Source organism: Thermobia domestica, chromosome 18, assembly GCF_964235325.1.
Source record: "Thermobia domestica chromosome 18, izTheDome1.hap1.1, whole genome shotgun sequence".
NCBI classification, from domain to species: Eukaryota; Metazoa; Arthropoda; class Insecta; order Zygentoma; family Lepismatidae; genus Thermobia; species Thermobia domestica.
Window position 1 is genome coordinate 177861290 of NC_137471.1, and position 14375 is coordinate 177875664.

The window sequence follows — 14375 nt, forward strand, 5'->3', positions numbered from 1 at the left end:
GTGTTAAAAGAAATCTCCACATGCAAAACCGACTAATATTGTGCAATCTAAGTGAGGTTTACGTTCCTTTTAAAGAAAAACATCCTGATATTAAAATTGGGTTTTCCAAATTCTGCTTATTAAGGCCTAAATGGTGTGCTGTTGAAGGTTCAACAGGTACACACAGTGTCTGTGTGTGTACTACTCATCAAAATGTAGATTTATTGTTGCATGCCATTAGTTTAAAAAAGGAAGATCTTGATCATTTAATTTCACTGATGGTGTGTGATAAAAGTAATAGAAATTGTATGTTAGGAGTGGGTGTAAAATGTCCGTAGCTGCATTAAAATAACAGAATTTCTCCAAAACAAAATCGAGGAGTACTGGGATGACGAGCAGGTGAGCTTTGCAGAGTGGGTCTATGTCGATCGTAGTCAGTTAGTAGAAAGAACACTACCAATTCCAGAATTCATTCATCATTTTGTTCAGATGCTCTAAGGATTAATACCTCATTCTTTTATTGCTAAGAGACAGGCAACTTACCTAAAGGAACGTACACAAAATTTCTCTCATGATGAAGCCATTATATTGATGGACTTTGCTGAGAATTATGATTGTATATTGCGAAATGAGATACAGACTTACCATTGGAGACATGTGTCAAGTTCCTTACACCCTGTTGTACTTTATTTTATTGAAACTAACCGTTTAACTGAGAAATCTCTATGTTTTTTATCTGGTGTCTTACATTATGACATGCCTTTTGTGTATAAAGTCCAATCTGAAACCATGTCGTTCTTAAAGAGTAAATATCCATATATTAAAAGGGTCGAATATGTAACAGATGGGTGTGCTGCACAATATAAAAACTGTAAGAGCTTTTAAAATCTCTGTCATCATCTCCAAGACTTTGGCATATCTGGTTGTTGGTCTTTCTTTGCCACCAGCCATGGCAAGTCACCTTGCGATGGGATTGGTGGCAGGGTGAAACGATGTGTTACAAAGGCAAATCTGCAGAGGCCATTTAAAAACAGATAAATCCAAAACAAATGTATGACTTTTGCAAGCGTCAGTTGTCGAAAATTACATTTTTTTAACTACCTGAAGCTGAGATTAACAATGTAAGAAGTGTGTTAGCAAATCGTTTCCAGATTGCTCAGACTGTAGCAGGCACAATAGGTTTTCATAAGTTTGTACCACTGTGAAATACGGTTATAACAGCAAGACGATTGAGTTCAGATGAAACATCAGATTTAGAATTTAACTTTGCACCAGGATATGATCAGTTGAAAAAATTGGCTTGCCAGGACATCAAAGTTAATTGCTTTGTAGCATTCATCTATGATAATAAGTGGTATATCGGATTAGTAGCAGAAGTAGATGCTGACAATGCGGATATAAATATAAAATTCATGCATCCAGCTGAACCTGCAGCATCCTTTCATTGGCCTAGCAGAGCTGATACATGTTGGGTCTCAGTACAACACATTTTATCTGTTATTAAGACTCTGTTTACTCGTGCTGGTAGGAAATACCAACTCAGTAATAAATGTAAATTATTAATTGACCAGAAATGGAAAACTGTTGCCAAAAAATGAAATGTATAGGCCTATGTAAGTGTGTTTATAGAGTGCTAGAAAATATTACAATTACCTGCACATTGTATAAAACTGCATTTTTATTTCTTCTTTAGCAATAAGTCAAATACTCAAAACGATTTTCACTTCATTTTATAGGGAATTTCATCCTCTTTCGGAATATCCAGGAATTATTTCTGTGAATTTGGTACTTTTTGAAATAGAGCCATTTTTGTACTTCTAGTTGAAGCTTGTTTTTCAAGCATACTTTTTACCAGTTTTTTGTACAAAAGTGCACTTTAGGTTGATGATATGGCAAATCTGACCACAGATTTGAAATCTACAGACAATTCTGCATCAGAATGGATAGATCAGTTGTCTCAAAGGATTCATATCAGCATGTTATGAGGGAAATTTTAAACCTCTATGCACCATTTCCGGCTCTTGCAAGTAGAAATTTTTGCCTACCATGTCCAAATTTTGAATGACCATAACATAGGAATGGGTTGAGCGAGAACTTTCAAATTTTGCACAAGTTAGTTTTGGTGGTTGTAGACCAAGTGTACCAAATATCAAATTCCGAGTCGGTGGGTGACATGGCCTGGATGAACTGACGTGGAATGACCCTATATTGAACAAGATCATTTATATAAAATAAAAAAAAAAGAATTTGCCCAAGAATTGAGCCTTGAGGAACACCAGCAGAGATAGTAGCAGTTTTGGATGAAAATGTGACATGCTTATTGTTAATTATTTTTGGTATTTTCACTACTTGTTTTCTGTTTGTAAGGTACGAGCGAAACCATTCATGTACTACACCCCTAATACCATATTTCTGGAGTTTTGCCAGTAGAAAAGAATGTTGAACACTGTCAAATGCCTTGGAGAAATCAACAAATAAACCTACACTTAAGAATTTTACACAATTAGAAACTTATCATGCAAATTTTCTCTTAGATATTATTCCCATTAAATAGTATTTTAAATTGTTTCATTCAAATTATCTTACTCATATTCGTAAACATTATCATATTTATAAACATCACCTAACACACAAATCCATAATAACGCAAGAAATACGAAAATAATTCTTCTTACAACTGAAAAAAACGTTATAACACATTGCATATCAAACATATTAGAGTAGCATGTTATAACATAATTTGTCGAGATTTAAGTAAAAGCTCTCAGCGCATGCGAGCTTCACAGCTAACTTTTACAAAGCAATAATTCAGTTGTGCTTCCCTCTGACCACTCGACAGGGTCTGCCTTACTAAATTGGAAGATACCTACCCACGTTAAAATTATTTATTCCCTTCTCGAGAGGAGGGTGAATGTCAGAGCATAAGGTTAAAAATTGAAAATAATAAGGATGGGGATAATACGAAAATAGCCTGCACCGGGATTCAGAAAATATAATATTACCCGATAGTTGGAGGGAACCTCATCTCATTGTCTTAGCATACAGCTTGGCTGGTTTTTACATTACTTAGGAAACAACATCAAGGCCATCTGTATGTCGCATAGCTGGTCACAGATGCCTGCTCAAATAACTTTAAAAACTTAACACGCTCTTTTCTCCTTCTTTTACCATGATGTTATTTTGTCTAAATACGTTTATACAACAAAATATGAGGATTTTGTAGATTAATGAATGCAAATTCCAACATGTCAGATGAACATACATTTTTGCAATACAAAAAATTCAAATATTTATCAATATCTAATAGCTTTCCTAAAATTTTAATTACTCTCCTATCATTAACACGTGACTTTACGTATTGGGACAAACATAAAGGTATTGCGGTTAATGCATTGCAAGTAACAGTTTTAACACTACTTTCCAAATCTGAAACTTTAAACTCATTTGAAATTACATTGTGATACTTTTCTGAAATATGTTTAACTGCTAAATCAAGCCAGATTTTCCGAGTCGAATTTGTGAATTTCCACACCTTAAGGCGATCTACAGAATGAGAACCAATATATTTTACAGTCAATGGATCCACTAATTCTAATACCTTTTCTGAGTTTGATGGCTTATTCACACACAAATAATGTCCCTTGAAAACACTAAAGAATTTTAAATTTTTCTTGTCAACTGCTGAACTTAAATTTCTTTGTTTAAGAAAACCAGATAATTTATTTTTTCCTTATACTTACTCTTCTGTTGTGAGTTATACCTTTCGTTTCGCTTTCGCACTACCTCTTTTGTTTTGAAATCTGCCATTACTAATTTTCACTATCATCATCACTTGTTTCCTTTAGAAAAATCCTAAAGTGTTCAAAAATTGGTTTTTCAGCTTTAATATTTAAATGGAAACTGGCTGGACTAACTTCAGGACTACTCGAAATTGAGTAGTTTAACAACACAAATTGCGGTATGAATTTTTCCCATGATGCATGATTGTCTCTAAAAAACCACCTAAATAATATCTTCGTTTTTCAATGGATTCTTTCGACTGCGTTCGAAAAAGGGGGTGAATGAGTCATAAAAAATTAAACATCATATTCTTCAATTTTTTTGTTTGAAATGTTTTGAAACAAAACAAATTCCATTGTCTGCCAGAATTGCAGAAGCTTTTCCTAGATGTACAGAGTACAAGGATTCTAAGCATTTAACAACACAATTGGTAGTAGCATTTCGAATTGGATAAAGGAAAAGGTATCGAGTGAAAACGTCCAAAACAGAAAGTATAAATTTACATTTTGATGTAGATGGCACAAGAGGTCCAATTATATCGATCGAAATCAACATTCTAGGGGCTGTATGGATTCTAAAAGTCTAGCTGATGGTGTGGTATCAGCTTTACTTCTTTTGCAATCGAGACGGTCATTAATATAACTCATTACTTCTCGCCGCATAGATTTACAATAACATGTTTCACTAATAAAACCTAATGTTCTTTCACATCCAAAATGTCTATGGTTATTGTGCGTTTCCAAATGTTGGGACACAAATTCTCCAATTGTTGGGAAAATGGAAGTTCTTGTACAACAAGATGACGTCCTCTAGTTTATAAAATCTTTCCACATTTCGATTTTTAATTTTGCTATATGGATCGTCCGATTTCTCTAAATACCTCATAATTTCATCATATTCAGGTTGTTCCTTTTGTTTCTCGGCTAACTCTCCTGATGAGAAATTTTCTGAAAAACGAAGAAAGAACTTCCAAATTATTTATGTCCGAAATTTCATTATGAGTGGCCAAAACTGTTCTAGATAGCGCGTCACTGGCAACGTTCTCTCTGCCTGAAATATGTATTATCTGCAGGTCAAACCTTTGTAATTCGAGACTCCACATAGCCAAACGAGAATTTCAATGACGGATTTTATTTAGAAACACTAAAGAGTTATGGTCCATATAGACATTCACATGATGCCCATACAATAAATGTCCCCATTTTCGTATACCAACAACGATGGCATACGCTTCCAGTTCAATTATGGTGAAATTTCGTTGTGAGCTGTTCAAAGTTTTACTAGTAAAACCAAGTATGTTATTCTCACCATTTACCTCCTGAAACAGTATATTTCCAACCTCTACTAAAGAACGATCTGTTACTAAACAAAAATCATGATCCAACAACGGGTGATTCAACAATAGTTCTCCAGCTAAAGATTCTTTTAATTTGACAAAACTCTGGTCGCATTCATCAGTCCAAACCCACTTTTTATTCTTTTTCAAAAGTTCAAATAACGGATTAGCCAAATGAGCAAAACGATAAACAAATTTTGAACACCATTCAAACAAACCTAAAACTCGTTTTAACTCTCGTACATTTTTAGGACATGGTGATTTTCGAATTGTTTGAACATACGATTGACCCTTTTTCACGCCTTCAGGTGTGACCACAAAACCAAGAAATTGAAAACTCGTATTACAAAAAGACGATTTTCTCAAATTTACAGTCATATTAGCTTCTCCTAATTTTGTAAACAACAAATTTAAAATCTCTAATTCTTCATCAAAAGAAAGTCTCGGTACTGAGTATATAGGTTACTAGTTTATCAAATAAAGCATGGCATAACAGAATTAAAAGACATGCCACTAATCCTACACCTCGATTAGAATAAGCAAAAGGGATAGAAGTAAATCTGTACATTCTTCCATTCCAGGAGAATGCTGTATAGTCTCGACAATTTTCAGAAATTGGAACTTGCTTGTAACTTCCCACTAAATCAATATTCGTTACATATTTAGCACTTTGAAACTTTATGACCGACCTTTGTGGGTTTATCGTAAATAAGACTATATATTCTCTCTCTCTCTTTTTAACCACTTGCTCCAAACTTTGGTTTTGTGGCTTCCAGCGCCCACAAAAGGTCATCATAAACCATACAAGCAGTCCCCGTCTCCACCGACCTCCGGAAAGATATCAGGGAAGAGAGGAGTGCTTGCCGTAAAAATTAATGAATAAAACAAATAATCTATGAAATGTTACAACACAGTGTGAAGCTACGATTGATTACGGCCAAGAATTAAACGTGAGATTAAATTTGCGAGTACTATGTATTGTGATTAAAGAAACAATATACAATAAACAAAGTACAAGCTAATTGTAATATTTAACATCTTGAGCGCCCTAAAGTTAATACTTTACTTTTTATTTTCTTAAAATCATTTACTTTGATCAGGTAGCTTTCTCGATTTATAAGAATGATTCTTTATGAATTTTACTTACAGTTTGCGCTAGTGGCATGGAATGAGAGAAGGGGATAATTTATATAACACTCGCGTTTCACTATGCACACTGTACTGCACAAGGATGGTGGGGATTAAGTCAGCCGCAGTTTCCTCTTCTGGTTATCATGTTTGCAGAAACTGGTTCCTAAATCCAATTCTGTAATTAATTTGCCATATGAAAGAAAGCATGCAATAGTTATGCTGCTCATAACAGGATTATTGTTTGGAAGTGCTCCTTCCAAGGTCCACTGACTGCATCGAACTACGTTTAAAACTAGCTTGCTAGCCCTTTTCCTTTTCGGCTACAACTCATAAACTCACAAATGAATTTAGGTGCAAGGCTCGATCTATAATTACACAACACCGACACTTGGTTCCTTTTACTTCAATTTTCTAGGAACAATGACGGGCACAAAGGTCTTGAAACTTAAAATCAGGTCGACGGGCTTGGTGAGAGCCCGTGTAAAAGCGTACTCTAGGTGCAGGACGCACGACAGGTGCCAGGCGCACCCCTGCCTAACCAAGTCTCTTCAATAGACTGACTAGCTTTGTTCGCCAACCTCTTGTGTTGCTTCTCCAAAGGGAAAATCCGGTTTTGACTTGAAAAGCAACCAACTGATGCAATGGCTAAACTTAGCGATGAGACTTCTTGCTGGAATGCTGTGTGAAGCGATTCTTCTTTCTTTTTTAGCCATAAAAGGACTGCTGGGCGATTCGAAGTTAGTTACACACACACACATTCAAACATATACGTATATGCTTGTGAAGAGAGAGAGTTCTTGGAAACTTTCCATACGAGGCCGGTTCATTAATTTTGAATTTCACACTGCATAGACTGTCTTCCTTTTCTTGAAGAACACAATTTATGAGCACCAAAAAATCCGTAATAACTGCAACAAATCATCGATTTTATTTACCTTTATTTGTTTTATTTTTACATGAGTAGTAGAAAATGGATCGATCTGGGCCAGACCTGGAACAGCGTTGAACAACTCACAAGCCACTGGGAAAATGACCACCGTGCACCGTGAGCCCACGGTCTTTTACGACCTCCATTTTAGGGGTGAATTCGTTCCCATTTATGAGCACTTTTTAGGGGGTGTATTCGTTCTCTTTTACGAGCACATTTTAGGGGGTGTACTCGTTCCCTTTTATGAGCATATTTTTCAACCCCTATTTTAACATAACAGAAATGACATAAGAATACGTAACATAGCAGGGTATACTCGTTCTCTTTTATGAGCACTTTTTGAACATAGCAGACAAAGAACATAGCAAAGGGGTACGAACACATAACATAACAAGGGTGTATGCTGATTACGAATATCATACTTATTTTTATCTGGGTCTTATAGTTTATGTGGTATACGCCCTTTCTATGACAATTTTAATCGATTTGGATGAAACTCGGTATATGAGGGTTTTCGGACATGCTGTTTACAAATATCATACTTATTTTTATCTGGGTCTGATAGTTTATGTGGGATACGCCCTTTGTATGACACTTAAAACCTAATAACTCGAAAACGGAGTCAAATATCGAAGTGCTGTTTCCACATTTAGCAATTGGTCATCAGGTACTACAAGTTCCAAAATTAGTGGTCATCGAGGTCAAAGATCAAAATACTTAAAACCCAATTACTCGTAAACGAAGCAACATATTCAGGTGTTGTTTCCAAATCTAGTAATAGGTCATCAACTACTCCAAGTTCCAAAATAATGATCATCGGGGTCAAAGGTCAACATACTTAAAACCTAATAACTCGACAACTGAGCCACATATTGAGATGCTGTTTCCACATCTAGAAACTGGTCATCAACTACTACAAGTTCCAAAATAATGATCATCGGGTCAAAGGTCAAAATACTTAAAACCTAATAACTCGAAAACGGAGCCAAATATCGAAGTGGTGTTTCCACATTTAGCAATAGGTCATCAGGTACTACAAGTTCCAAAATTAGTGGTCATCGAGGTCAAAGGTCAACATACTTAAAACCAAATAACACGAAAACTGAGCCACATATTGAGGTGCTGTTTCCACATTTAGTAATCAACCACCAACTACTACAAGTTCCAAAATAGTGACCATCGCGGTCAAAGGTTAAAACTAAAAAACTGAGCGAAATATCGAAGTGGTGTTTCCAAATATAGTAATTGGTCATCAACTACTACATGTCCCAAAATTAGTGGTCATCGAGGTCAAAGGTCAACATACTTAAAACCCAATCACTCGTAAACGAACAACATATTGAGATGCTGTTTCCACATTTAGCAATTGGTCATCAGGTACAACAAGTTCCAAAATTAGTGGTCATCGAGGTCAAAGGGCAACATACTTGAAACCCAATTACTCGTAAACGAAGCAACATATTGAGATGCTGTTTCCACATTTAGCAATTGGTCATCAGGTACAACAAGTTCCAAAATTAGTGGTCATCGAGGTCAAAGGGCAACATACTTGAAACCCAATTACTCGTAAACGAAGCAACATATTCAGGTGTTGTTGCCACATTTAGTAATTGGTCATCAGGTACTACAAGTTTCAAAATAATGATCATCGAGGTCAAAGGTCAAAATTTAAAACCTAATAAGTCGAAAATGGATCCACATATTGAGGTGCTATTGTCACATTTAGTAATTGGTCATCAACCACTGCAAGTTCCAAAAATAATGAACGCCCAATGAACCAATGAACGCGAATAACTCTTAAACAGAGCAACGTTTTGAGGTGCTGTTTCCAAATCTAGGAATACGTCATCAACTACTACATGTTCTGAAAACACTGACCATGGAGGTTAAAGGTCAAATATTTAAGCTTTAATAACTTTAAACAGAGCCTGTGTGACCTATTCAGTTTTGTACCAAGCAGAGAGAAGTGAAGAATGAAAAAATATGACTGGCTTACTTCGAGAAAGAAAGCAACGATATACATTTTAACTAGCTGCGTATTTTAAATCATTTTGTACTATTTAAATAAACAATCGGATAAATTTAACCGGCTCAGAAATGTACTATTTAAACAAACGAAGGTCTCTTGAGTGAGCTTTCCAATTTTGTAGCAAGAAGGACCATTTTTTAAACTAACTCAGAATTTCATTTCATTTTGTAATACTCAAATTTGGATGAAGTGTTTAGTTTTGTACAAACCAGAAAAAATTGATTGGATTATTTCCTTAGGTACCAACTGGAAAAAGTGAAGGGCCATTATTCAAATAAACGAAGGAATAGAGTATTTAGTTTTTGTACGAACTAGAAAAAAAGAAGTGAAGTATGAATAAAATTTAGGTGGACTATTTTCTTTTGTACCAACTGGAAAAGAGAAGAAGAGCTACTTTAACTAGCTCATTATGTACTGTTTAAGGAAACGAAAATTGACTATTTAACTAGCTCAGAATTTATGTAAGAATAATTTCGATGTTCTATTTTTTATACCAACGAGAAAAAATGAACTAGCTGAATATTTAAATATACGAAAGAATAAATTTAAGTGACCTATTCAATTTTGTACCAACGAGAAATGGCTCAGCAAAAGGCGAAGGACTATTTTATATAATTTTACTACTAAATAAACAATGAAGTATTCAGTTTTGCACCATTTTGGAGTATTCAAATAAACAAAGGAATTATAATTTGTGTCAACTCTAAAATCAATTAAACGAAGTAATGCATTTGAAAAACCGAAGTTGAGTATTTTATACCATTTGGTATTATTTCAACAAACAAAGGAATAAGCAAAACGAAGGCATAAATATGAGTGAGCTATTTAATTTTGTAGCTGAGTATTTTAACAAAAGAACAAAATTGTACTAACCAGAAAAAACCGAAGAAGGCCCATTTTAACTAACTGAGAATTTCGGTACCTTTTTGTACTATTTAAACAAACGATGGAGCAAATTTGAGTGGCCTGTTTTTTGTACTAACCAGAAAAATCGAAGAAGGTACCTTTATACTAGCTCAATGAACGAAAGAACAAATTTGGGTGTTCTACTTTTTTATTTTAACTTGCTGAGTATTTTATACCATTTTGTACTACTCAAATAAACGAAAGAAAAAGCGAAAAAAGACCTTTTTAACTAGCGCAGAATTTCTGTAACGAGAAAGAAAGCAAAGATATGCCATATTAACTATTTAAATAAACGAAGGGATAAATTTAAGTGATCTATTCCATTTTGTACCAAGGAGAAATGTCATTTTTATCTAGCTTAGAATTTCTAGTGCATGTTGTATTATGTAAACAAAACGAAGGGCTAAATTTGAGAAAGCGAACATGAACCATTTTACTCAAATTTGGATGGAGTATTTAGCTTTGTATGAACCAGAAAAAAAGTGAAGAAGGACCATTTTAACTAGTTCAATATTTCTGTATAATTTTGTACTACCCAAATAAACGAAATTTTATTTTTGTACCAATCAGAAGGGTCATTTTAAATAGCAGAAAAAAGGAAAGAATTAACACCTTGTACTAATCAAGTAAACGAAGGTATAAATTTATTGAGGTGTCCTATTTCTTTTTTACCAACGAGAACCATTTTTAACTGGCTTAGAATTTTATACCTTTTTGAAAAATTTCTATCAAATCGAAAAAAGCAAAGAAATACCATTTTAAATAGCTCAGCATGTTATAGCTTTTTGTGTTTTTGGTCTACCCAATTTCTTGACCAAGTTGTACTATTTCAACAAACAAAGGAATAAATTTGTGTGACCTATTCACTTTTATAGCAAGCAGAAAAAGCCCCTTTTAGTTTTATACCAACCACGAAGGTCCATTATACCATTTTGTATTACGGGTGGTCTATTTCATTTTTGTAACAATCAGAAGAAAATATTAGAATTTTATACCTTTGTGGTGTTACATTTTGTATATTTTTGTGTCATCCAGAGAACAATTTAAATTGACTCTCCCGTCACTAAGAAAGGCTTATAAAATATTTCAACGTAAGATTTAACAAACCAGAATTGTGCCATAATTGTGTAGAACAGACTCCGTAGCAATTTGCGTAACATCATGCATGGCCATTTTTGATCACAACAGAAGAAGAGATCATATCAAAGTAAGAAAAGCAGATATTTAAGCAACGTTACGAATGCGTTACCTAACATTTGTATTGCTAAGGTACTGCCTATTGTTCAACGATTCAATTATTTATAGACTTTCCTTCCTCGTCTAAGTCAAAAAAGACAAATATATATTTTTGCATTTATGTATTTTATTATAATGGAATATAAGTTTATGGAGTATATTTGGAAATAATAGAACATACATTATGATGTTGTATTGCCTTGAAACATATTATTAAACACCGAGAAAACTATTTATTTGATTTGTTTTTGCTGAAGACTAGAAAAATGGCTAGCATTGAAATTGCTTATGTTTCACCTAGAGAAAAAGAAATTCAGCGTGAAAACGAAAAACCAATACTGTTAATCCAGCCGTCTGACCCCGATTTGCCAGATGAATTACGTGATAAAGTGAGAATTATATATCCAACACAAGAAATAGAAGAAGTGTATTATTTTAGACGTTATGATAGATATAATGATGAAATACTCCCGAAAAGTGATGATGACAGTGTTTCAAATATTACCTGTTTTGAACTGGAAGCTAATGAGTGCGACTGTACTAGTGAAACTATTAGTGATACATGTGTTATACAATTATTTAATGAGTATACACCAAATTCAGTATTATTATGTGAAGCATGTTCTAAACATAATGAGAATGAAAAAGATCACAACTGTTTGCTGCAGTATGATTACGAATTATTGCAAAAGGTGTGGACGATCTTAATTAAACGTGAAATGAGAGAAGCATTTTAAAAGTTGTAATATTAAGAACACTTATACTTTGGAGAAAAAATTTAATCTGGTATATGAATACATTACAGAGTGTGATTATTATATCAACAAAATAGTAGAAATGTTTTTAGAGAAAGATAAACAATTATTTAATTCTGTAAATGGACACTGAGCCCACTGTAGCATATGCATTTGATTGTGTAAGAATAGAAGAACTTGAACTGTTAACTGGATCAATTTGTAGTACTGTAATATTAAGAATTTAATAGATAACTAACATTGGACTCTGGCAACTAAATTGTCAGGGAGAGTCAATTTAAATTGTTCTCTGGATGACACAAAAATATACAAAATGTAACACCACAAAGGTATAAAATTCTAATATTTTCTTCTGATTGTTACAAAAATGAAATAGACCACCCGTAATACAAAATGGTATAATGGACCTTCGTGGTTGGTATAAAACTAAAAGGGGCTTTTTCTGCTTGCTATAAAAGTGAATAGGTCACACAAATTTATTCCTTTGTTTGTTGAAATAGTACAACTTGGTCAAGAAATTGGGTAGACCAAAAACACAAAAAGCTATAACATGCTGAGCTATTTAAAATGGTATTTCCTTGCTTTTTTCGATTTGATAGAAATTTTTCAAAAAGGTATAAAATTCTAAGCCAGTTAAAAATGGTTCTCGTTGGTAAAAAAGAAATAGGACACCTCAATAAATTTATACCTTCGTTTACTTGATTAGTACAAGGTGTTAATTCTTTCCTTTTTTCTGCTATTTAAAATGACCCTTCTGATTGGTACAAAAATAAAATTTCGTTTATTTGGGTAGTACAAAATTATACAGAAATATTGAACTAGTTAAAATGGTCCTTCTTCACTTTTTTTCTGGTTCATACAAAGCTAAATACTCCATCCAAATTTGAGTAAAATGGTTCATGTTCGCTTTCTCAAATTTAGCCCTTCGTTTTGTTTACATAATACAACATGCACTAGAAATTCTAAGCTAGATAAAAATGACATTTCTCCTTGGTACAAAATGGAATAGATCACTTAAATTTATCCCTTCGTTTATTTAAATAGTTAATATGGCATATCTTTGCTTTCTTTCTCGTTACAGAAATTCTGCGCTAGTTAAAAAGGTCTTTTTTCGCTTTTTCTTTCGTTTATTTGAGTAGTACAAAATGGTATAAAATACTCAGCAAGTTAAAATAAAAAAGTAGAACACCCAAATTTGTTCTTTCGTTCATTGAGCTAGTATAAAGGTACCTTCTTCGATTTTTCTGGTTAGTACAAAAAACAGGCCACTCAAATTTGCTCCATCGTTTGTTTAAATAGTACAAAAAGGTACCGAAATTCTCAGTTAGTTAAAATGGGCCTTCTTCGGTTTTTTCTGGTTAGTACAATTTTGTTCTTTTGTTAAAATACTCAGCTACAAAATTAAATAGCTCACTCATATTTATGCCTTCGTTTTGCTTATTCCTTTGTTTGTTGAAATAATACCAAATGGTATAAAATACTCAACTTCGGTTTTTCAAATGCATTACTTCGTTTAATTGATTTTAGAGTTGACACAAATTATAATTCCTTTGTTTATTTGAATACTCCAAAATGGTGCAAAACTGAATACTTCATTGTTTATTTAGTAGTAAAATTATATAAAATAGTCCTTCGCCTTTTGCTGATCCATTTCTCGTTGGTACAAAATTGAATAGGTCACTTAAATTTATTCTTTCGTATATTTAAATATTCAGCTAGTTCATTTTTTCTCGTTGGTATAAAAAATAGAACATCGAAATTATTCTTACATAAATTCTGAGCTAGTTAAATAGTCAATTTTCGTTTCCTTAAACAGTACATAATGAGCTAGTTAAAGTAGCTCTTCTTCTCTTTTCCAGTTGGTACAAAAGAAAATAGTCCACCTAAATTTTATTCATACTTCACTTCTTTTTTTCTAGTTCGTACAAAAACTAAATACTCTATTCCTTCGTTTATTTGAATAATGGCCCTTCACTTTTTCCAGTTGGTACCTAAGGAAATAATCCAATCAATTTTTTCTGGTTTGTACAAAACTAAACACTTCATCCAAATTTGAGTATTACAAAATGAAATGAAATTCTGAGTTAGTTTAAAAAATGGTCCTTCTTGCTACAAAATTGGAAAGCTCACTCAAGAGACCTTCGTTTGTTTAAATAGTACATTTCTGAGCCGGTTAAATTTATCCGATTGTTTATTTAAATAGTACAAAATGATTTAAAATACGCAGCTAGTTAAAATGTATATCGTTGCTTTCTTTCTCGAAGTAAGCCAGTCATATTTTTTCATTCTTCACTT